Genomic DNA, 26,920 nt, shown 5'->3' on the forward strand with positions numbered 1-26,920 from the left:
CGCAGAAAGGGTCGGAAGTTAATTTAACAGCAGGGGCACTCACTGAGACTAACATGTTTCCTTGCAGAGGAAATTAATCATGGATTTGAAAGCAGTCTTTTCATTACTCTGAAAAACAAAGTCTGTACAGGTGTTTGTGCCTCCATTAATGAACTCCTTAACCTGGAGCTGAAAGTAGTCTGTTTACACTGACATCAGATCAGCGCAAAGCTGCAAGGTAGATGGAGAAATACAATTATTAAGGGACAGAGGACATAATGAGAAGGTGTGCTAGTGAGGAAGAAGCACATATATGTTGTGTATCAACGTTCTTGATTCTAATTGGCTGTCCCTTGTTGGTGGGGGAAGTTGGTGGTTTTCCTTACTTACGAGATTAACCCCAGAAAAGAGCATACATGTTCAACAATCAGATGTGGATAGCAGAGACATTTAAAAACCTTTTAGAATGCAAAAATGTTCCTTAGTCTTTCCCTTACTTACTATGAGTCATATTATACATATTACATATATGCACATACAAATAAATATATGTATTTTAAAATAAACTATATGGGGAAAATGGAATCTTTTTTATAGTCTTTTCTATCCCTGGTATCTAGAAAGTAGGTACTCAGTATATTTTTTACTAAATAAATGAAAGGAATGAATGAATGAATAAAGTTCATGGAAGTGTTCTGGAAATATAGGGCACATTTATATTTTTACTTAAATATTTAGGTTTCCTTCTTTGATTTAGAGCCAAAGCGGTGCAGAAAAAAAAAAAAAGTACAGCAAGGCAAAACAGAAAACAATGAGCTGGACAGATAGGAATTTAGATTCTCATTTATGGAGTTTCACCAACTTGCTGGGCCTTGAGAATTTCACCCCTCTGGATTTTAGTCTCCTCAGCATAAAAGGTAGGAAGGGCAGTGGGGGGAATGTTATTATGTACAAAGTGCTCTCCAGAGACAATATTCTATGATTCCATAAAGAAGGTGTATTTTTAGAGCATGATATGGGACTTCTCAGTAACTTCATGAGATGAAAGAATCATAACATATGAGAGCTAAGGAATAATTTCAAAAAAGAAATAGAACAGTAAGAAAATATTTTAAAGGATCTGGTTCAACACCATACCTTAAGGAAGATAAATGATTAAAATATGCAGGATGAATGGTGGCCCCATCAGTCTTAAATATTTCCAGTCATGCCTATTTATCTAGAAGCTGATCTGGGATTGCTTAACTGATTGATGTGAATGTGAAAGCTCCAATGGTACTCTCTCTCTCTCTCTCTCTCTCCTTCTCTCAGTCTTTCTGTGTCTCTGCTTGTCTATCAGTCTCTCTGTCTCTGTGTGTCTCTCTTTCACACACACACACACATGGCAGACCAAAAACTTTCCCAGGGGCAACCTTCAAACAATCTAGCAAGTAATAGCACCATATTCTATCTATTCCATGATTCTTTCTGGCCTAGTTGCTAGCCAGCAAGGCTTGAGGAATGATATCTCCCTTTCTCTCACTAGCCATTTATGAAGCAGCAGGTTATTCCGAGTTTACTCTAATGATAAAGAGATTTGTGAATTAAAAAATGCTATCTTCATGTCTAAGAGTCTCATATTTTTGTTACACATATGCCATTCTATAATCTTCCACAGAGTAACCTGCTTATTGGAAGATAGCTTCTACTGAATGAAGCTAAAATGGACTAAATCAAAACAAATCTGAATTCCTTTGGTTTCCTCATTTCCCTCAGCCTCACCCTTCCATCTCTTAATTAGCTGACGAAACAGCTCAACTTGTAAACATGCATGAAAAGTGTGCAAAATGTCCTCTAAAAAGAGATGTTGGCAGTTTAGAATATGCCATTTTAGACTTATGATCTGTTATAACATTTGATTCACTTATCGAAAAGCAAAGGTCCATGCTAGTTTTTTTCCTCCTTCATTAGTAAAATCAATTTTAAGGTCTCCAGGAGGTAAATTATTTTTAGAATTAGTTTTTATTTTATTAGTCAGGTTGAAGAGTGTCAAAACTGCACTGAAGCCAGCGGCACTTCGCTGAGCTTATGAATATTGATACGATCACTCTGTTCTGTGCTGAGTGACACTGCTAACCTTCCGGGATGGTGAGGATTCTTTTTAAAGTGACCACACAATTAAAAAAGAAAATAGATCCTCAGGTCTTTTCTTCTGGTGTTTTTGAAAAGGGAAAGTAGAATGTCTGCATCAGTTTTCTATGATTCAATTTATTCAGCTGATGTTTCCTGAGCACCAATTTTGAGCTAACACAATGCTAGATGTTGAGGTTTCAAAGACCTCCAATATGTGATCCTACCCTTGAAGGGGTTCAGTCTACCCGGTAAAGACTTCTCTAGCACCTGATGTGCCAGATGCTGTGTTGACAGCTGCAGATTTTAAATGGTTACAGTATGGTCTCTATATTCAAGAGACATTAACTGAGGGGATAAAAGAATTATTCCAGTATAAAGAGCCCCAAGGGATCAGTGAAGTGAGAGATTATGTTCATGGGGAGGAAGTCCTCAAGGACAGATGACATTTGAACAGGGTTTGGAAAGATGGGTGGAGTCTGAGAGATGGAGATTAGGGATGCAAGAGAGGAGGAAAGGACTAAAGAGATGTTCAGAGGGAACAGCATGAGCAAAGAGAAGCAAATCTAACATAGAATATAGTTAGGGAATAGCAAGTAGTTCTGTTTAAACAGATAATGTGTTTGGGGATATAGTGGGTGATAGCAGAAATTGGGTTGTGGCCATGGTGCAGAAGCTGAAATGCCAGCTGGAGTAGTCTGAGCTAAATTTCCACAGGGTGAGTACCTAGCAAAAGTTTCCAAGAAAGGAATCAGATCCACTGCTTATAACAGTAGTTTTTGATGCAAGGTTACATTAATCCTTCCATAGGCAGGCATCATAATTGGGATGGCATTTTATCAAATAATTCTATTTTTTTTTTTTTGTAGCTGGAATACAGTTTGTTATTTCTGGTATAATCTATCAATCAAAATAATGCTCAGTAGTTATGGAAGGAGAGTCAACCTTTGATTTACCATAGAAGATAAGAAGACATTTTACAATTTATATTAAATGTACAATCAGGCATTTCTTAGACTGTAAGTGCTTTCAGTGTGATCTCTGTCACTGTTGACAGCATACTGTATATTCGCAACTGAGACTTCAGAAAAATAAGATTCTGAAAGCTTCTTTCATAGCATAGGGAAAAGAAAGTCTGAGGTCACCTGTCTTGAGTTGCTTGGGAATCAGTCTGGATCTAAGAAAGGACTTGGGAAAAATAGTCTTTAATCATAGCCTTGCCAGTCACTATGTTAAATGTAAAATGCATGCAATGAATTATAGGGTCTTTTGTTTTTCCCAAAACTTTTTCTGAAAAATAAAATAAAGCACATTGAGTATTCAGAACAAACGTTACAGGAATCAGCAGAACTGAACCTAATATAACCAATATTAGAAACAAAATTCCGTTACCTTGTAAAGCATAATATTGTACCATGAGAGATAAGGAGATGCTGACAATTGACTTAATTTTCATTCACTCCTAAACACTATCTAATAAATAAATTAGCAATAGCATTGATGAAATAGACACAATTCAGCCAATTACACTGAGCTAATGGTTCCCCAGTCTAATTGGAAAGACAAATGTAAAGAAAAAATCATAGTATGAGTTGATAAATGTTTAGAAGCTAGGTATAAGGTGAAGGATCAGCTAACCAGTTGCATGTCTGATTGACAGGATACTCCCTTCATCAACAAGATGCTATTCTCTACTGAGTGATTAGTTCAGAATTAATAAAACAATTTTAACAGTGTTTTCACTCTAATGTGGAAGCCAGAATCTAAGTCAGCATTCTCTAGCCTTATTTGCTTGAGTTATATCACTCTAATCTGTAGCAAAAGGAAAGCCTTCTGGCTTCCTTGAACTGGGAGTCCTTTCTGCCCTCTGAAGCACTCAGAGACCTCCAACTCTTTGTCCACATTTTACATAATTGTCACCAAAAACGAGGACTTATTAAGCCTCCAGGTGAGTGTGTCACCATGGTGACACTACACAAAGGGAACAGGAAGTACCCTGTCCTTCAGTGAATCAGATATGCAAAGGCAAACAGATGCCAGCAATTATAAAAAGTGAAGAACTGTATCAAGTCCAAAGGTAAGCAAAGAGAACAGTTAAGCATGTAGGATCCCAGAGCAAGGCGGCAGGGCAGCCAGGGACGTGGTCTTCAGCAAATTCTGCACATCACCCAATCTTCAGACCCTAAGGTGGGACAGGGGCTGGGGGAGTCAAGTGGATGGGCTGGCCCATCTATCATTTTCCCATTCTCCTTACTTCTCTTTTTAGTCTCCTCTTATGGTTTTCCATCTAACAGATACCCAGACTAATCCAATCTGCCCTCGAATGAGAAAACATATATATATATATATATATATATATATATATATATACATACATACACACACATACCTATGTATGCATATATATGGTATATAATTATAATTAATTTTCTCTATATAATCTCAATTATATCACTTATATTCTTAAAATGAGCTGAGAAATAACTTTAGCATTGTCATATGTGCAAAATTAAGCTTTTTGTGACTAAATTAGTTTTGACTCTCTCCAATGAAAGTTGTGAAGGCCCAACTCAGAAAGGGATTGGATCCTGTAGGACTGACTGATTATAGGAGCAAGTAAGTGATACTGAACAATAAGGCATGATTATAAAAGGAAATGGTATGATAGAGAATTCCCTTTTCTCTTGCAAACGTGTAATTTTTTTCAGATTTTCCTAACTGAGAAGTGGTGTATTTGTCTCTGATTTGTTGAAAGGGAGCAAATATTAATATGGCAACAGATGCCAAATAGCGTAGATTGAAAAGCTCCGACATGAGTTGATATAATGTAGATCTTATTTTTATGATGTAATTGTGAATTATGTACTTTATGCACTGGTAATTAGAGAGCTGAACAGATGGAGAAGGTTTAGCTTAAAGTGATGTGTCCATTAAAATAACCCGCACTGCCAAGAGTCTATTCATGTTCATGAGTATAGCAAATTTGTTCTATTAAATATGATTGGAAGATAAGGACTTATTGTCATTGTGTTGGAGTCATCCATCTAATGATGGAAGAGAAAATTATCTGTAAATGTCAAATCCACCTATTATCCTATTTTGCTTTGCAGAGGGTTGTAACTGGACATTTTGGCTGCTGTGGAAATTCTGATGTTTGGCATCTCTTTCTCTCATTATTTAGACATTATCACTAAAGAAAATCAAACTAGCCACCAAATAAAAATAGCAATTTTATCTATTACTTTAAGTGCATATCTTTTAGTTTACTGCTGAAAGGATAGATGGCAACTAATTTTTTCAATGTGAATATTATATTTTTCTATTTTTACTAGACATGTTTGCTCTAACCCCCCACATCTTTTCCCCAACCTTTTTCGGTGGCATCTAGGGCTACTTTTCTGCTTAGTTTTAATCTGCTTTCATAGGGAGGAGAAAATGAGAGTCCAGATTTCTCATGTGCTCCATCTGGAGATAATGTCACAGCCAAAGCATCACAACTGAGGGTATAGAGGCACACCTTCTCATATATTGTTGGTGAGGGTAGAAACTGATGTGCTCTTCTGGGAAGGAATTTGGCAATACGTATCAGACGTCTTAGACAATTCATTACCAGAATTTCCAACCTTGAGAATCTATCTTGTGGAAATAACCACAAACATATAGACAAATACGCACAGACCCAAGTATAACAAAAAAATGCAAACAGCTTTATACCTAAAAACAATCATTGCATTCAGTACATAATACCTAATAATAGGAATTAGACTAAATATACTATAGAGGAGACGGTTAAGAAAATTATAGTATAGCCACATAAAGAACTGCTGGATAGAAATTTAAATTACATATGTGAAGAGCCTGTAATAACATAGCAATATAGTTATAATGTAGAATAGAAAAATAAGACATTTAAGATACTAATAAATAAAGATAATAATCACTGAGTGTTTTTTATATACCAGGTACTTTTCTAAGCACTTTATAAGTAAAATACCATAAAATACTCTTGTAACCCACTGAGGCAAGTAGTAGCAGAGCTGATAGAGCTGGGAGGAGCTGGGATTAAAACTCAAGTACTATGATTTCAAAGAATTTGCTTTTAGTTTTTATTCTGTAGTGTGTCTTCAGTGAATAGCAACTAGGTAAAAAATAATACTAAATACACACACACACACACACACACACACACACACACACGGCCTGAAGAAAAACATTTTGTAGTTTTTCCAATCAGAAGATGGATTCTATTTCCTCACCTGGAATCTGAGTGGCATATAACTTGCTTTGAAAATAAAATGCAGTGGAAGTGATTCTGTGTGGTTTTCAAGATGAGGCCTTAACAGGCTTTGCAGCTTCCACATTCACATTCTTTCAGTGCTGCCCTGAGATGGCCATGCAAGGAAGTCAGTCTACCCTACTGAAGAATGAGAGATCATGTAGAGGAGAACAGAGGTACCCGAGCCCACGGCCAGCATCAACTGCCAGACATGTAAGTGAAGTCATCTTGAACTTTCCATCTCAGCCAACTCAACAGCTGAATGCAGTCATGTGAGCGAGTTCAAATGTACATAGAAAATACCAAACCAAACCTTTGAATCTTGATGAAAAATAATAATTCATTGTTTCAATCTAAGTTTTAAGGTTGTTTGTTATATAGCAATACATAACTGACATGGCCAAAATACTATGAGATGTTTCTAAAGCAATTATGGGAATATGTATCATATTTTTCTTTTTTGTATGAAACTAATGAAATCTCAATATAGAAATTGTTTAATTTCTTTAGACTTTAGAACCTGACATTGACATTCTTTTGGAATAGACTCGACAGTTTTCCCAGGTTTGCCAGACAAAGGTGGAAGTCTTTCTGAAAGAACCAACCCTTGTGAGGCATGGTTAGTATGTCATTTCTTGGTCGCTGAAAATAAATCTTTCTGAGTTGGGCACAGAATGAGCAGCTGTTGGGCAGTTAAGTGTTGAGATGAGGAATCTGCAGTCTGGGAGTCTGAGAAGGTGCTATGAATATTTCTCCCCATCAGCAGAAAGAAGTGCTGAGCTAACTCTCAGAATAAACACTAAACTGGGGACCATTTCACATTGGACCGTGTCTCTCATATGCTGTCCCTTTAACTTTGTTGTTGGTGCTAGGCCACTCTCATATTAAAAAGAAGCTGCAGTTCAGTTAGTACCTGCTTATGCTCTGGAAATTCTGCCTCCCTTGTTGAGTCACAGAAAATCTGAAATTATAATCAGGGTGGGGCAAGGCAACTGTCAACAATCAAATTAGGAAGTCAGTATTTTATTAGAGAATTGTGATGAGGATTAAAATGTCAAACTGAAAGTCAATTTCCAGCCAAGTGACATTTGTTACTGTTGATCATTTCGTTCTCTTGGAGAACTCTCTACTCCCTTGGCCTCCATGAACATTTCTCATGACTCTCTTTCTGACTCTCTGGCCACTGTTTCTAATTATCTATCAAGTTTTCTTCTTGAAATGCTCATCCCAAAATTTTGGTCTCTACTCTTCTCATCCTACACACTCTCTTTGAGTGATTTAATACACTTCTGTGGCTTTAATTACCATTGACTCCCCAACTTGCATATTTAGCTCCCAGTTCCAGGAACAATATCTAACTCTCCACTGGATGTCTTCATCTGAACCTTTCCCAAGTACCACAGTGTTATCATAATCAAATAAAATTTATTCTTTCTCCCAGATCTCCTTATCCACCATCATTTCCATCCAGCTTTTTTCCGGGCTTTTAATGGAATATCCAATCAAATTGTGTTCTTTTGTACTCCTTAATATTCTGAGAACAGTATCGCATCCATTCCCAGTAGCATGGCACACATAGGGTTCATGATCTGACCCCTGCGTCACCCCCCAGCTATTTTCTTTACCCTGTTATGCCCTGAGCTGTAGTTGTAGCCAATGAATTTCACACTGGAGTGTGCCCTCACGCCTTCCTGCATTGGTATGTACAGTACTCCCTACGCAGAATACTCTTTCTTTCTGCTTTCCTCTGGCTAATACCCTCACTTTACAAAACTCAATCCAAAGGAACTTGTTTGAGGAGGCTTCTCTGACTTCTCTTCCCTGCAGCTGTGTGGATGAGGAGTCCTCCTCCACACTGTGTTATGCATCGCTCTATCATTGCATTCTATCATACTGCTTGTAACCAACTCTTTTCTTCTCTGTCTTGCCTGGTAGACCTGTTTCCTCAGGGCAGGGACTGTGTGTTTTACCTTAGTAACTCTATTACTTAATACAATGCTTGGCTCCTAGTAGGTGCACAAGGCATTGTTTGTGGAATGAGTGAATGTAATACAGCTGATCCACAGGACAGGGATCCCTCTGGAAGGCTCAGTGTGAGTGTACAAGATGCCACAGAAAAATCACGAAGAGTTTGAATATAAGACTGAGTGACTCATGATGCTTAAGCATGTAATCAGTCTGTGTCCAATCTAGGGTGCTTTGCCAAACAACCACATGACTATGGTTTTGCTAGTCACATTCCCAGATATAACAAAGGGATCCTGCCTTAGCCACTGGTGATAGGGTCAAATGTCTTACTCCTTGCAACTTGCTGGTCTTGCAATTACCACGGTAATACATTACTACCACTTCCCACACAAGTTTATAGCTACCCACTAGCAGAACCACCTCTCCTCTAGGCTCCAGCACTAGTCACTCAAATCTGAGGGAACTTGCTGGTCTCCACTCCCCCCTTAGACCCCAGGAGATTCCCAGGTTTACACTCTGAGCATTCTGGGAGGGATTATTTGGCCAGTCTTCATTAACTGGAATAAACGAGAAAAATATGCACTTAAAACTGCTTCTCCAAGGCATACTAGACCCTTTCGTCTATGGCATTTGCCTGTTTTCACTTTAGAAAACTTCCCCCTCTGCCACAGTTGTGGCAAGAGCCATTCAAACTGCTGAAGTGTTTTTTCTCTCCGCTATATGCACCATACCATGGCTGCATATACTAATCAGAAGGAGCGTGCGTATGCTCATAGGCTGCACCTACCTCTAGGACATAGCTCTCTTCTTTCTGCCAAGGCTATTTACACCAGTTAAAACATCAAGGCATCAGTCTACTGTGCCTGGACAGCTAAAACTATTTTAGTGCTAAGCACTAAAATAGGTGGTAGAGGATATAAACACAAGTAAATAAGACACATGATTCTGATATGGAGCTTAGAATCTCCTTAAGATAAAGAACACATGGGGGGGCTTCCCTGGTGGCGCAGTGGTTGAGAATCCGCCTGCCAATGCAGGGGACACGGGTTCGAGCCCTGGTCTGGGAAGATCCCACATGCCGTGGAGCGACTAGGTTCGTGAGCCACAACTACTGAGCCTGCACGTTTGGAGCCTGTGCTCCGCAACAAGAGAGGCCGCGATAGTGAGAGGCCCGCACACCGCGATGAAGAGTGGCCCCCACTTGCCGCAACTAGAGAAAGCCCTCGCACAGAAACGAAGACCGAACACAGCCATAAATTAATAAATAAATAAATAATTTTTTAAAAAAAAGAACATATGAAACATAACAAGGTTATGTAAATAACAAGGTTAAAGACAATATGATAAATTGCTTGAGAGATTATGGGTCAGGTCTTTACCCATGGCACTTTTATTTTAATTTAATCCTCATCACCATTCAATGAGGGCAAGTATTAGTAGATGAGAATTATGGGTGAGGGAATCAGGGATCATAGGTGAGAGGTAACCTTCCCAACACCACGCGGCCAGTGCGAATCACAGCTGGAACTCAGGCTTATGCTATGATGTAATCACTATTATATCCTTTCCTCCTAGAGCCAGAGGAGTTTGGAAGAGATGCAATTGCTGTGGGTTTTAGTGCTCAGGAAAATCTTCACAGAGGAGGTGAAATAGAAGCTAGGCCTTAAAGTATTGCCAGGATTTAGAGAAATGGAAAGGAAATACAAGAATATTTGGGGCAGCAAATATTTTTAATAGCACCCTTTTGTAAAACAAAGGATTGAGATGAAGCTAAAGATTCCTTGGCAATCCAGTGAGCCCTAAGAATTTCCTTTTTCAAAATAATGTTATTTATTCAACCTGTAGCCCAACTAACTTGCTTGTGCATTCTTCTCTCCACAGTAACACCAGGGTCACTGGCAGCTCTGGAGACCAGAAACAGAAGGGATATTTGCAACTTTACTCTGCTGTGATAACTCCTGTTTTCTCTCTGAGCCTGTCAATTTGATATCCCTCACTAACACTGAACAGGATTGAAAAGAAATGGGTCAGATAGCCATTGCTTGCAGTTTATACAATACAAAAACGAAATCTTGAAATAACACCAGCTGAAGAGACTAGCCATTAAATAAATACAGATACTTCTTTCCTGATCAACGAGCATATCATTGAATTGTGAGAGGTCTTCACTAATGCGAGTCAAATGTTGACTGATAGGGAAAAAACTATTTAGCTTATGAGGCTTTTATCCATCACCGGGGAGGTCTGAAAGAGTCACAGTGGTGTTTGAGCTACAGCTTTGTTTGCTTGGTGAAATGAGTTCAGTGGCAATGTCTTCCTGGGTACACCTTGGCAGTGAATCTGAATTTCCTCCCCAAACAGGTTGTAGCCAAACAAACTCTACCACAAATATCTGATCTTCTGGGTAGCAGGAGAGAAAGCAGACCAGGTGACTAGGGAATCAAACAATCGGAGACCTACGTTGGTCTAGGCCTTTGTCTCACAAGGAACTGAGATTCCCTCAATAAGCAGGTTCTCTTAAATGTGTCTTTCTTTAAAAACATTTCCTCTGATTTCTAATCTTCACTTCAGGAAGTAATTTCAATTAGTTTTTAGACCAAAAAACGTGGGTATCCTTTATTCCCTGTTTTAAGAAATCAAAAACTGGAACCATAAATATTTTATTTGCCTTTGGTCTCAACCCAGGTCACTATTGAACTCTGCCTTTATCAACAACTTCTACTACTGCATCCTAAGGCTTCTTGTCTTTTTCCATGTATAGTGTCACCAAGAGAAAGGCCACAGAGTATCTGTTCTCTCAAGTGTCTGTATTGACTCAAACCATGACATCAGTGTCACAGAGTTCTTCCCAACCAGCACAAGTACCACCCTGCTTTGTTCTCAGCTCAGTTTCTGAGATCAAACAGGCAAATACAAGCGCACATCCTTTTTCAAACCACCTCATGAGCAACTCCCTGTGAACATGAGCGTAAAACACAGAATTGACTTAAATGAGACCACCCATATTGAACATTTAGCATCATGCTTAGTGCATAGATCCTACTCATGAAGTGTAGACGCTTCCCAGAACTTCTTGGAGAAATAACACATATGACCCTAACAGTGAATTCGAGGTTACATTTGTATCCACATGTAGCCTACACCTGACCATCTCATAATTTACTAGTTACCTACAGAAAGTCTTATAAAGTTCTCAGTCTCTCTACAGACGCTTTACTTCCAGAGGCACAGACAAGGCAATCAGAATTAAACCACCCAAATTTCCTAAAAGGACAGAAGTACATGAAACTCAATTTACAAGATATCTGTGTCTTAAAGGAAGTTTAGTATCTATGGGCTAAACTCCATTTGAGTCCACGAGGTATTCAAGTTTATATGCTGGCAACTGATTGTGACTGGTGCATAAAGGAATAACTGGGCTCCTGATCTCTCACGCTTTCCTTTTATGGGCACTTCCCAGTACAGGGTGGTAAACCAGCAATTGAAAACAGATCTCTGAAAAACACAGGGTAATGAGCACAGAAGTTGCAAGCCAAGTTTCATTTATACTCATCTCTCTTCCACAGACAGACTTTCATTTTTACCTCCCTTTCCCCTCCAACCTCTGCATTTCACTGAGTGTGTATGTGTGCATGGTGTTTGGGTAACTGATTTGAGAACTTTGCTGGATCTTTCTGTCTGAGGCATTTATGCAGTGTGCATGGAGATGAATGCAGTAGAGGTGAAATGTAGCTATTTTCAGGAAGTATCCCAAAGGGGGATAAAAGGTGGTGGGAAGGGAGTGGTGACCTGCATGCTTGCGGTATATTTTTCTCTCTTAATTGGCAAGCACTCATTCTGATTTGGCTCCAGTGGAATGTTTGCTCTGTGACCTAGGCCAAGCCACATGACCTCTTGAGCTTGTCTTCTCATCTGTAAAATGGGGTTAATGCCTTGTAGGGTTATAGCAAGAATTAAGTGACAAACCATACATGAAAACATTTGTCAGTTTCTTGCTGCATATCAGGTACTCAATAAATATTAGCCTCATCCTTTCTGAAGTTCAAAAGCAAAGTTTGTGAGAGTAGTCCATTCTACTGAAGGAGACCAAAAGGCATATATCATATTCCACTTCTTCCACTGGAATGTCAGCATGCTGGTAAATGTGCTGTATCTGTGCAAGGAGAATGAATTGAAACGGTTCATGCAAATTCTATTGAGAGAAAAAAAAAATCAAAACTGCAGGCAGGATTCACAAAGAAGATGATTTCCTTTAGATCTGAAGCCTGATTTTCTTTCAACATTCTCTGATTTCTTTTAAGCCCTGGGCCCACAGGCATATGCTTATGTTCTGGCTGCTTGGAAGCATAATTGGTTTCTTTGGTGACTTGGCAACGTTCTTTTCTCCTATTTCTCCTTTATTTTCATCTCACAGAAGAACTGCCATTCTTCTTCCAAGGGATAGGTGTTTGATACACACTCCCTAGCTATGGTCTGTGGTTAGGAACTTGGATTTGCCTCCTTTTCCTACCCATGGGTAGAATATGTTCTTTTTATGATACATGAACTTGAGATTGCAGAACTTTTGATCTGGTTCCTTTATGGCGTTACTGGGTAATGGGTGAAAGGATTGTAAGTGAAGTTTGGGGGAAAAAGGAATGGGAACATTTCTCTCTAATTCCATGAAAGACTTTATTTAGAATATGTCCCTCTGGTCCTATCAGGAGAGGGCTGCTATAATTATGGATTGCTTTGATAAAGCCTTTCTTTAAAATGCACAAAAATGATTCAGAATCCCATTTTTTTTAAAAGAAGTGAAGTAAGTACAAAGCATTTATATACTTTGCTGATTTACGTATTAGAAGAATTCATCGTGATTTCAATGAAATAGTTTAGAGATAGTTAAAACCTAGGTTACACAGTCGGTATGTGCTTGGTACTGTATTTTACTTCACAAATTATTGATGCTTAGCCATTTGCAAGTCCAGCTAGAAATTCACTGATCTTCCCCATTCTTGTAATTTGCATCTTTGTTAATATTTTCCAATCAGTACTACTAATAATAAAATATCATACATTTATTAAATGACTGTATGTCAGGATATATATATTATTTAATACTCCCACCAATACTCTGTGAAGGTACTGTTATTCCCATTTTATAGATGAGACTATTTAGGAATTAGGAGACAAGATATTTTCTCAAGACTGCACAGATATTAAATTTTAGAGGCAGGATTCAAATCCAAGCAATCCAGGTCCCTGCAGGGGCATCCTGGAGCCCCCAGCATCTGGCTGACCTGCCACATGATTGCAGACATAAGCAGGTCTAGTAGAGATCCACTAAGCCCAGCCCAGTTCAGCACCACATCCTTGCTGACTTCTAGAAACACCAGAATTAATAAAACGTTATTATTTTAAGCCACTGAGTTTTGGGGTGGTTTGTTACACAGAAATAGCTAACCAATGCAGTGCTGATCTGATTGGAAGTTTGTTAGTAAGTTTACATCCTCAATTGCAGAGTCATAGCATGTTCAAACCTATCTTAATCAGCTTCCTCATTAAAACAAAAACTAACACACACACACACACAAACAGAATTCGAAAAACAAAAAACAAGGCCAGAAAGATTAGTAATTCTCACTCTTATCTCCTTATTCCCTGTCTGAGGCCCTTCCTGTTGTTATTCTGTTTCTATAGGGAGAATTTATTAAAGGCTATAGTAAAACAGCAGATTAGAAATAGTCTACATTTCTAGGCATACAAAAACCACACTAAATGGATTCACCAGAAATAATAGTTTAACACATTTCTTAATGCTGAGCATGTATACGCAACTTTTGTTCTATTTTTTTGGTGAGTGTCCAGACACATGACACTTGCTTTTTATTCTTCTATAGGGACCTTATGAATGGATTTGAAATGCGATTGCCAACTGGGCTTAGCAGACCTTATAAAAGAAAAGCATTGTGGGACTTATCCATCAACTTACCACTCCTATCCTCCTTAAATCATAGAAATTCTAGAACTAGTATTTATTAGCTTGTTCTTTCTGTACATCAATTACCTTAGACCCTGTGTGCTGCAGCTCCATCAAAAGCATTAAATAGTTCCCAGTGGCAAATTCCTGGTTATCTTTAGCTCATGCTCTTAAGTAAGTTTCCACAGTCTTTATAGCTCCAGATTTTATTGTATTTTTTAAATGACTTGGTTTCAGCTGTTAAAGCCTACGACTTTGACTTAAACTACTTGCCAGCATGTCAGTGTCAAATTTGACTTTTCAGCTTCTCCAAGGCCGATGTGTTTGGGGTATTGCTGCTATATTGGGGAGTTTTCAAAAGATATTTGCTTGGGTTTCTGACATTAATGTTTTACATCTATATTTCTAATAAACTGATTGACCCTCCATCTTGCTAGGCCCTTGACCACTTTGTTGGCTTGCCTCATCTTTCTCCATCTGGAGGACTTTATACTTCACAAGCAAACTTTCTGCTTCTTAATTTTGCTGTTTTCTGGATTGTGTGACTAGGGGTGAAAGCACATACTTAGCTCCCCTGATCCTCAAGGCCTTCTCTACCATGTCCTTGTTCCTCTTCCTTTCTTCTCTGCGCTATTAACATGACCAGAATGATGCTCCTATTTCACCTGCCTTTTTCTTGCAGGATGTTGGCCCCCCCCCCCCCCCCCCCCCCCCCCCCCCCCGCTTCCCCTACTCTTCTCAACCAGATGAGCTCTGCCTTTTGGTTACACAGTTACTCTTTTAGGGGCAGGCAGGAGGTGGGGACACAATTAAACTCAGTCACAATTGTGAGGTGGTATTAATGCCTACAAGGTCCTGCCTGGAGTTTTCAAGTTTGTTATAATGTTTATACTGAGTTCACTGTCAATGTAGCAAAACAAAGCAACTGACCAAGTATATTACAAGTTACTTTTAACAAATTCTGTAACCTTTTTCTTACAATGCCATTTCCATTAGGCAAGGAATTTTGAACTGCTCTAAACAGAAAAACAGGCCAATCAGCTTAATGATTCCCCTGTCTAAATTTTCAATTTTTTATTAGTATTGCATTTTCCTACATTCATTTATTTTGGGAAAATCTCTGTCCTGCATTGATACAGCTTTTCTTCCATATGATATGTTTATTTTCTAAATATTTTTTTTACCTACTTAAAGGTAAATAATTTTTCTACCTACTTAAAGCCTGCTAGACTTTAAGACTTTTAGTGTGGCTAAACTATTTCTTTTCCTCTTCTGTGCATGTGTCTTATTTTCTTAGAGCAGTGGTTTACAAACTTAACCACCCTTGAACACACTATCCAAATATATTGGTATTTATTCTTAAAAATATATCTAATAAGTGAATACATCATGAACATTATAAAATATTATAAAAATGAGAATTGAATAACAAAGATATAAAAAGTAGCTATGTTTTCTAATATATCCTTCCTGAATAATACATCGCATTTGGCTTGGAGATGCTACACTCTCTGCATGTTATTTATCTGGTGAAATATTTTAATATCATCCATCTCTGAAATGGTGATAGGTAAGAACTTGGAAAATAAAGTTATCTTTATACTCCAGATTTATTATATGCCTGTTGAATTAGAAAGAACTTTCTGTGTTTTTAGTCACCAGATAGTTATTGATACTCCACAAACTACTTGCTGCATAGACTTCCATTGTAATCTATAATTCCCTGTCCGAGAAGGAAGATACCTTTATGGCCATAATAAAGTTAAGAATTTCATTTCCTCACCAAAAGATGCTAGTTGGCTTGTTTTCAGTTGACAACCCTTTGAAATTGTTGAAGGCAAACACATTTTGCCAACAGGGAGTAGAGCGCCACAGAACATTTGCGTGGGCTCTGATTTGAAAGGGCTTAGCAAATACTATATAGGAGCAACTGAGGAAGACTGAAAACAAAATAGACTTAAAGACATTATAGATAGAACAAATATTATTTTCACACATGTGTAGGAAGAAAAATGGGAGTGGTTTGTTACCACTTTAATACAATTGTACTTATATAAATACTTAACTTCATTTTTAAAAGCCATGCTAGAAATATTTAATATGCTTTAATAAATTTTCCAAGCTGTGACTATCTTCAAAACCTATACATACACATTTTGCTCTGTTGATCTCTGATTTTAGTCTGTATAAGTATCACTTTAGGGAGAAATAGATATATATTTAGGAAGTTTAGTGTAACACCCAGGATTCCCCGGTGAGTCTTTTGAAGACGGATCAGGGATTCATCTTTGAGAAAGATGTATAACTTGTTCCCTCTGATTCCAAAGGGAAGAAAATATGAATGGAATTTTATTTAAAGGTTCCTTTTAGAGATGTGAGGAAACAATGTTATTTCAGAACTGATCTGTTTTATTCTTTTTCTGATGACTACTCGAGCTGTATGTGCTTTCCTGTATGTTAAACACACGTGTGCACGCTCGTGCACGTGCACACACACATACAACTGTGTTTGCATCATCCCATCTTATTATACCATAGAGGCATACTTTTGTAACAATTTAGATACAGCATAAATAACAGCTGTCAAATGAACCTAACCATTGAATCAATTAATTTGGGTACTTTTATTTTTGACTAGTAACAAAAACAAAGTGAGAGATGCAAATGACTGAGAATTTATTTTTGGTTTCTGCTACTAAACTTCTTTCTTTATTTCTAACCTTTCTTTCTTCAGCCTTCTATTGTTGTTATAAATGTTTTTTCCACCTTATTGCAGTTGCGATTAGCTTGGAGGTACCTGTATTAGAGTAGAATCTACCAGAGGCTTCAGAGCAGCATGCCTGGGTTCAAGTCCCAGCTCAGCCAATTACTCTGACTTTGTCTAATCTTCTCATGATCCACCCACGCCCATTTTTGTGTGTGTCTTAATAAATATAAACATAAGTCATAAACCTAGAAAAAATTCAGAGAAGTATAAGGAAGATGACTAAAATGATCTAGAAACCTATTACTCAGATACAATCACTGCAAATATTTTTATGTATATACTTCCTGATTATATTTAGATATAAAGATTGCACACTTAAACATAAAATAACATCATACTTTACATACTGTTTTGTAATCTGTTTTACTTTGACAATGTATCATGGCCATGTACAAGTACATATGTTTTTATTTTAATTAATGACTGCTTAATATTTTATTGTGTAGACAACCTCTTTCTACTGATTTTAATTTTGGGCATTTCAGAATAACTGGTAGAGAAAATCTATTTGCATAGTTGTGCTGCAAATGTAATTGGAGGAGTATATATTCTATATACATGCCATTTTTATATATAGAGTAAGTTCAATCTATCAGTTTCTTCTACTTTTAAATATGAGACTTGGGAAGAGTGTAAGGTTTTAAAAGGAGGGAGACAGTAAGAAAGGTGTATAGCAATATGGAAGAGAATAAAGCAAACATAAGATACTTGTTTTCTCCTTGCCTCTCCATGAGTCCTTGGTATATCTGCTCATTCCTGAAAGGTACAGAAGCTTACTTTATAGACTCAGAGAGTGAACGCTAATGCATCACCTATTGCATATTTTCCTTCTCATAACCTGGTCTATTAGAGGACGCTGAGATTGTATCCATCAAAGTCCTTTCCAGGGAGAAATAACTCTTGGTGGAGACCAGAAAAATTGGCAAGAAGGAAGTGAGGAAAGAAAGAGAATATGGAAGCAGCAGAGAAAAGGAATTTAGTTCATTTCTTTCACTTTCACTTTTATTTTACTTTTACTTTAATTGAGCCAAAATCATATCATTATTCCAAATTCACTGTATATTTGCTTAATGTGTGCCATTTCCATTACTGCATACAATATTTTATTCATGTTAATGTTTACTATGACATGTGTACTCTCTATCCTATTTCTTTAGGAAGAACCATTTTACTTGCAGATATTTTCAGAATTGCTCACATTTGTAACAAGTCGAGTAAGAGGTGTCAAACTCCTTGCACAGGTCCTGGCACACAGCCCTCAGAGATGTTTATGGAAGCAGATGCCGAATCTTTCAAAGTGAGCCACCACCACAGTCTCAGCCCCTTCATTTTATATTTAGAAAACACAATTCAGGGAGCATAAACTGTTAGCTTGTTTTCCTGCTGAATGGATTACTAGCCTGGTGTCTACACTTATAGAAAGGAATGCCTTTAAGTCCTCATGTACTTTAACAGCTATAACATTTGCAAAAGCTTCTGAATCAATCTTCCATCTTTCTGGTTTATTGTCATTTAAGAACAGATATGAATTCCTTTCCTGTGTGAAATTTCATGGCTGGACTCAGCACTACTCTCTGGGCCTACAATTCGTCACTCTGTCGGACTGTGCTGAATTCCAATGTTGGGAAACTGCGGTATATTTCAGCAAGACAATTTTGCTTGCCATATTTCAGTTACCTTTAGGTATACAGGGGGGCACTCATGAAGAGGAAGATTTAGGTTGTATCAACATTTAGTGAACACCTTACTATATTTCCTCCTTGAGCCCCTCCCCATGACTCACTAAATAATAGTATAGCATCAGCTCCTTGTTTTTGTCTCTGCTAATCTTTCTCATTCTAATCAGGCACTGCTGTCAGAACTGTGGGCTCACAGTGATAAGTGCTCATGAAGTAAATAGATAGTCAGACTCTCCCAGCTTAAGTGCTCCTTTGCTGCAGGGTATAAGCATTTGCCTAAGTTTTAGTTTTTTTGCATTCTTTCTAAGCAGAGAATTATCTAGTTGCTTTATTCTTCTGCTCCTATTCACTAATCTCATATAGTTGGATCTGCTTCTCTTTCTAACCTAGCAAATTTAATTTTTATAGGAAGATATGTATGTATGACATTATAGGTAATATGGCTAAGTGTATCTAGCATTTATCTATAATCTGTCAATCAATCTATCATCAACTATTTACCTAGTTTAAAAAGTACTGAGAGCTTGCAAACTTATTTTTTATATTTTTGATTTGTTTCTAGTGAATGTGGGTCTGATAAAATTTCTCATGTTCTTGTTGTTTTCTAGTTCAACTGAATGATTCATAAATGCCTTCAATTTAAAATAGAAAACCCATGGGCTTCCCTGGTGGCGCTGTGGTTAAGACTCCACCTGCCAACACAGGGGACATGGGTTCGATCCCAGGTCCGGGAAGATCCCACATGTTGCAGAGCAACTAAGCCCGTGCACCACAACTACTGAGCCTGCGCTCTAGAGCCCACGAGCCACAATTACTGAGCCCACGTGCTACAACTACTGAAGCCTGAATGCCTAGAGCCTGTGCTCCACAACAAGAGAAGCCACTGCAGTGAGAAGCCCGTGCACCGCAACGTAGAGTAGCCCCCGCTCACCGCAACTAGAGAAAGCCCACATGCAGCAATGAAGATCCAACTCAGCCAAAAATAAATAAATAAATAAAATAAATTTATTAAAGAAAATAAAAAATAAATAAATAAAATAAAATAGAAAACCCACTTTGAATCATTAGCTATATCATCCAATCTGGTGTTTAAAAAGACAGATTTAATCAAAAATAAATAAATATCTCTTTCTCATTTCATATCTTGAAGAAGACCATTGAATTCATTGCTGGGCAGCACAGTTTGAGAAGAATAGATATAAAGTGAAATGCCTTATGAGTAGGTTACATTGTGAGAGAAACCCCAACACATGCTATTGACGAATCTGGGATAATATATCTATAAAGAAAAAAACCTCAAAAAGTGAGGCATGGCAGGCATCTTTAAATATCTGAGAGGCTGTCAGGTGGAAGTGGGCTTTTTCTTTTATGCCCAAAATGTATCATGAACACCAGAGACTATAATGACTTAGATGGCAGACTCTGTTTAATTATAAGTATTTGGAATTCTCTAAGGGGGTCCCTAATAAATAGCATCCTTCTTTACCACTTGAGTTCTGAGGTTTTTGAGAACAACAGAGGAGTGTCAGATAAAGATCAAAGCACTGTACTTGTTAATGATTGAGTTCAACTGGAAGGACACTTAGTGTGAAAACCAACCGCAGAATTAGGCAGATTCCTGTCTCAGGCAGCATCAGGCAGGGCGGCTTCCCCACAGGGGAGGTGCTCCCAGAGGAAGGAGGGATGTGTATTCCCATGTGTTCCCAGCTCTCACTCCAAAGAGGAGGAACATCAGCGCTGAGCCAATCATGCCCTTTATTCATCTCTATCAACCAGAGAAGCCATCTGCTTCCTTGGTTACAGAGTGAGTAAACAGGGCCGAGAGAGTCCAGGGGTGTGCTTAGGGAAACCACCTTTACATAGAAATCAGAAGTGAGGACAACATACCCTTCAAAAGGATAAGGAAAGTCTTTTTTATTGAACAGTACTCCCCAAGTTTCATGTACTGCTTTTGGAGTGTATTGAAGATTTCCACTCATTCAATAATAATTGTTCAGTGCCCCCAAGTTCTCAGGCTCTGTGCTAAATGCTGGGGACAAAATAGTGCAGGAAAATAGGCACAATTCCTCCCCCCTTGGAGCTTAAAGTGCAAGAACATGCAAGCTCAGGGTAGTTTATCATTTGGTGGGGATGTGGTAGAGTGGTGACTCTTTACTTTGGCTGCCCTTGGAAATCACCTGGAGAACTATTAAAAATAACTGATGCTCAGGCCCCACCCAATTCTGATTCTGATTTAGTTGGTCTGAAGTTTAGTCTGGGCATGAGGATTTTCAAAAGTCCCCAAGTAATTCTAATGTGCAATCAGGGCTGCAAAACCACTGTGGTTAAGGGAATTCGAGGGTAGGATGGCGGATGAAATAGATGCCTATGCAGGTCTTGATCATGTTGATGCTCCCAGTGCTGGTACATTTATAGGTACTCAAAAATTAATTAATTGATTAAGATGATAAGGATTTACTGAAAGCTTCCTATGTACTAATTACTGTTCCAGGCATATATGAGTCAGATGGTCATGGTGCCTGCTCTCAAGGACCTTACATTATGGAAAGTGGAAATAATAGTCAGTGAATAAACAGAAAAATTAAGAAGATAATTTCTAATAAGGAAATGTAAAGACAATAAAATAAGATGATAGGGGTACCTCAGTGATGGACCACTTTGGATAGAGTGGTCAACAAGAGCCTCTGTGTTGAGAAAACTTTGGGACTGAGACCTAAAATATGGTAAGAAGCCAGTTTCTGGGAAATAGGGTTCCAGGTAGAGAGAGTAGTAAAATGGGAAAGTGCTTGATGCAGCTGAGAAATGTATGGAAGGCTAGTGGTTGCAACTTGGTAAAGTGGCAAACAAACTTGTTTCTCTTGGGAATCATAACCATTGACTTAGATAAATCTACAGGGACACTTACATTTCTGACAATATGGAAGACTTAAAAACCCTGAATAAAAATACAAGCACCTTAACAAATTTAGAGCTAAGCTCACAAGAAAGGAAAGGAAAATCCCAGAGGCCAGAAATGAACAGGGAGCTGGAAATCAGAAATGTAAATGAAAGATGAAGCCTTTGCCTCCCTGTGGAGGGAGAAAGGGAGATGAAGATGGAGAGCGTGAATAACTATACGGCTTGTATTTTAATGGCTCCAACAGTCCCATGAGACAAGGCAGATTTCCAGCCCACACACTGTGTAAAGCTGGAATGGATAACCCATTGTAAAGTCAGAACCCATGAAGCATTCTACCCTCAATAAAAGGGTGGATCAGTAAAATAAATTCTGCCCACTGGTAAGGGAAAACTACTAGGAATCCATCTTGGCCTGAGTGTTAAATAAAGGCTCTGAGAATTTGTAACCACGAGTCTGCTGCCAGGAAGGCCTGTGTTACAAGTTTTTAACTATAGTGTGATCTGAGAAAGAAAGCACAAATAGAAAATTAAATTAAAATGTCACAGATTAGCTGTCTCTGATAGGGAGAAAAGAGAATAAGATAAGGAAGAGGCACCTGGAAGTCTTCAAGTGTACCACTTATGTTTTATTTCTTAAGTGGAGTGACAGTAGGAGTTTGTAATCTTAATTTTAATTGTATGTCTACTTTTAAAATAAAAATTTCAAATATTGATATGATATAAAATAATAATGTTTAAAATATTGTCAAATGGTAAACTATAGAAAAAAGAAACAATTGCTTAACTAATATTTGGTCACAGATTTTCATTATGTGAAACCCAATACTGTGAAGACAATTCTACACATCTACTACCGTATAATTTACTCCTAATTATCACTGTGCAAATATTCATGTAATGGGTTATCTATCCAAGGCAACCTTCAATCCTTCCCAACTCAACAGTACATAGTTTCTTTCCCATTTCCTTGATTCTCTTGTTAGTGGTCACCAATATCATCATCATCATCACCACCACCACCATCATCATCATACCTAAACTCTTAACTTTTATATTAGATTACGAGCTTCTTGAGGGCGAGATCCACATCAGATTCATCTCTGTATTTGCATACAGTAGACATCACCACCATCAATCAGCCTTAATAGAAACTAGGTTGTACTGAGGATTAGGAATACAAAAAAAAAAAAAAAAAAGATGAGAAGGAGTCTGGCCTAGAAGAGCTAATAATGTAATTGGATAGGGAGGGCATGGGGCAGTGTGGAATAATGACATCTTAACAGCTGGCATGAGATTTCTCTTGAAAAGAAACTATCTTTGGGGGGAAAACATCTTGATACTTTGGGATAGAAGGTAAGACCCTGATGGCAGAAATATTCACAAGCCAAACAACCAAAGTGATGGCTTAGGTACTCTGCATGAGAAACTGAGAGAAAGTTTGTTCTACTGTGAAAAGGAAGGGGAGAAAAGAGTGACTGATGGGGGAAGAGAGGTCCCAGACAGATGGTATGAGGCCTGGGGCATGACCTAGTCAATAAAAAGTCCCTCTAGGTGAGATGACTGAAGGAACAGGGATCTCCCACATTCAGTTTACAGCTGTTTGTGTTGCCATGAAGTGGGTCCCTTCTCCATTATTCTTAATTCATCAGTAATAACTACTGCATTATGAATGCTTTCACTGAGGAAGAGAGACTCTGTGGAAACTGAGAAGGGGCTGAATTTTATATGTAGGTGTACCCCAAACAGAATAAAGGCAGTACTCTAGGGCATTAAGATGATCTATAACCTGAAATATTTCAAAAGGAGTATAAGCCCACAGTCAGAGGTGACCATATGAAAAGTAACCCCTAAAGGACTTTGAGGAAATCCTGAGGACGGCTTTGAATTTCCCCTAGGTGTTAAATAGAGTTTAAAATTGATGCTATTTAGCTCTAAAACTGCCAAGAGAGCCTTGTTAACATCTGGGATTCATTTTCAAAAGGCAAATAGCAATATAAAGTGGAAAATATTAAGGACCAAATGAACACTACTCAGTGTTAAAGCAACATAGACGTGGGACATACTGAAGTTTGTGAGAGTCAGGCATGGAATTCTAGAAGAGACACTTGAGCTAGATATCCAAGGAAGAAGAAGATGGAGGGGAAGAGAGGAAAGCAGTGAGGAAAGTGATGAAGGGAATGATTGAGCACAGACATGGAAATGGGAAGGCTGGCCACCTGACAGCTAATACGTGCTCAAGGAAAGCAAGCAATCTTTAACAGTAGTCCAAGCAAAATATAAATTATTAAAAAAATTTTTGTAATACATTCCCAATCTAAATATGAATGGTGTTAGGAGTTTTCTGGTTTTTTGGACTAACTACTCTATGGCTTCCCTCATTAGTACATGTAACTGTTTCTATGAGTTACAAGTAGCCAACTTGCACATTCTTGCCAGGCGTGGGAACTCTGTGTGTGAGTGTCTTGTGTGTGTGTGTGTATTGTGTACATGTCAATCACATATTTGGGAACAGATAGCAAACCAGCCTATTTCCTTGGAATCATCTCAGAGGAGTGCAGGTCTCTAGGAATGGATAAAAAGCCTAGTGGTGTTCCAATGGGCTGCTCTCTAGTGGTGGTCCTTGTCAGATGGAATATCTGACACTTTGCTTTCTGACAGTGGATATGTTTGGAAGAGTTGACATGAGGCCTGAATTTCACATTGCTTCTGAGGCTACAGGTAGCTGGGCCCCACCCTGGGAGTCTGAAAGCCAGGCTGTGGCCCAGGTGAGGTCAACAACAGAGACACCCAGGGAGGACTGAGTAACAAAAGGACACATGCAGCACCACCACCGAGCACACATCACTAATCTGCTGCAAGAATGGTAAGATTACTTAGCATTTATATGGAACTTTTCGATCACTAATTAGTTAATCCACAAAACTCCCCTGTGAGGAGAGAGTATTTTTAGTTCTTTTTTGTTTCCAGATGAGGAACCAAAGACATAGTGAGGTTAAACAACTTGCCCTAAGCTAAACATCAAGTCAATAAATAGCAGGAGTGTTGTGGGAATATAGAGTTTCTAAATTCTTATTTTGTCCACTTAGTCCATAAATACCCCTTGGTCTTTGGGGAAAGATGGTCAAGTTGATCCTCAGAGAGATGAGATCCTTCACTACAATAAACGGTATATTTTTTCTGCTAATAAGACCTGCTTGGGGGGAGTTTCTGTTTCAGGAGTGGGTGCTTTTTGCCCACTCTGAAATAATGAAACCAAAATAATATCTACTGTAGCAGGGCATTTGGTTTTGTGAGCTGGGATGCAGGGACCGCTGGTGTGTTCCCAGCAGTATTTAGGCGCGGGGATTTCCGCGTTCTACTTTGTAAAGTAGTGAGTATTGGGAATAAGAAGAGGCTGAACGGAGAGGGGCAAAGGAAGGCAAAGAATGGAGCCCACTTCTTATCCAGCCTTTTGGACAGAGTCTGACTCTTTGTGGTTTGAGAGATGGGGACCAGAAATTGATGGAAGGATTCTTGAGAGGTTTTGAAATGGTGGCACAAAGATTACTGCATCCAGGTCCAGCTGAGCAGGTGTGGTTAAGAAAATGGAGGAGGCCCTTCTGTCTGTTCTGCAAAGATTAAAAACATTGGAACAGTCGGACACAGTGTCCTTGGCACATACTTTGATCACAGCACCATCAGCAGGGGCAATGACAAGGCTTCTCCAAGCTGCTTTGAAGCCAGCGAGCGATGTCAAGGAGAGGGAGCAAGAGCAGTGGACAAAAAAACAGGCAGAATTTTTTAGGGACCCTCGTTGATGGACTGGTTTGTGAGACATCCTTCTGAAGATTTCCAAAAGTACTTGGCATGCATTTTGGAAATGTGCAAGTTGATCACTCAGAGTCACAGCATATGGAACCATGACTTTACATTTATGGGAACAGGCTAGTGAGGGCAGGGGCCATTTGGAGTTTATCACTGCAGTAGATCCTCTTCCCCTTTGCTGCACATCTTACCTTCCTTCTGTTCCAGTAAGTTAATCATGGTTTTTTTAAATATTAAAAATGAAAAGCAGTTCCATATGCTTAATGACGATGTCTTACAATTACATCTGAGAAGGAGGTTGAAGAACAATCTGATGAGACTGTCTTGGTTAAAACACCTTTACAATGTAGTGCAGTAGGAAGAACATGGCTTTGGAATTAAGAATCCTGGGTTCAAATCTCAAATCTATTATTTGGAGCCATAAGCTTGGATAAGTCATTTAACTTAATTAGTTTCAATTTCCTTAACTATTAAGTGGGAACGTAATGCTATCCTCATGTCATACATGTCTGGAGGCCAAATGGCATGACGTATGCAAAAATGCTTCGCAAAGTGCAATTTATCATTTATAATTGCTACTTTTGCATGATTACTTGCCGTTACGCATGTTTCACGGATTACTCAATCAGGAACTCTATGAGGTGGGCATAATTACTATGTGGATTTGTATCAGTTAGGGTCCTGCAATAAACAAATAGCACCCTCAAGTGGGAGTCACCTGAGGAAAGTTTAAAAAAGGAGCTGTTAACAAAGTCATGGGCATGGTGTATGGAAATTACAAATATAATGGTACCCTGGTGATGCTCACGGAAGGCACAGTTAACCATCCCTGGGCCTCAAGGGATGAGAGAAGGAAGCAGTTACTGGAACCTGGAAATAACTGCCTGGAGAAATCCACCCAATAGCTCTTGTGGCCTTTGGTCAATGGCCTTAGCCAGTTGTTGGCTAATACCACAAAGAGTAAGTCAGGGAAATCAATACCCTGGCAACATTCTCTTCTCTTCTTCCATACTCTTGTCAACCAATTAAAATGCAATGTCAGAGGGCAAATGAACCCACTCTCATAGTCCATTTAAGGGATGACCATATTTCTGGGTTTGCCTGGAACCATATCAGTTTATACCTTTTCCTGATATGGATAGCCCCTTCCCTTTTACTTCCATGTGTCCCATTTTGGACAATAAATTAAATTTCCATTCTATCTAGAATGGTTTACCTCCTAGTATTGGTACAAGATTGGAGAAGGGAGTTCAGTGGATCTGGAGGGGGGAAACAGAACAAATCCGACACATTATTTTCCAGAAGAAGAAATAAAGACTTAGAGCCCCAAACAACCTGCCCAAATTCACACAGCTAGTGAAGGCCAGAATGGGGTTGAAGGCAGGCAGTGTGAAAGCAGTTGAACTACAGAAGCTAAGCTCGTAACCACTGCTACAGGAGGCCCCTGACATGCAGAGAATATTTACCTAGAGGGGGATTAA

At 38.6% G+C, this 26,920-nt stretch overlaps 1 long non-coding RNA gene across 1 annotated transcript; it reads left to right on the top strand.

Annotated features, from left to right (window-relative positions):
• The first annotated feature begins 834 nt into the window (after positions 1-834).
• Positions 835-13,125, top strand: LOC309634420. The gene is made up of 2 exons (XR_014248086.1): positions 835-896; positions 6,464-13,125. It is a non-coding gene; the product is annotated as an uncharacterized lncRNA (long non-coding RNA).
• The last annotated feature ends 13,795 nt before the right edge of the window (positions 13,126-26,920 follow it).

The sequence above is a fragment of the Balaenoptera borealis genome, assembly GCF_965194805.1.
Source record: "Balaenoptera borealis genome assembly, chromosome: 8".
Classification (NCBI taxonomy): domain Eukaryota; kingdom Metazoa; phylum Chordata; class Mammalia; order Artiodactyla; family Balaenopteridae; genus Balaenoptera; species Balaenoptera borealis.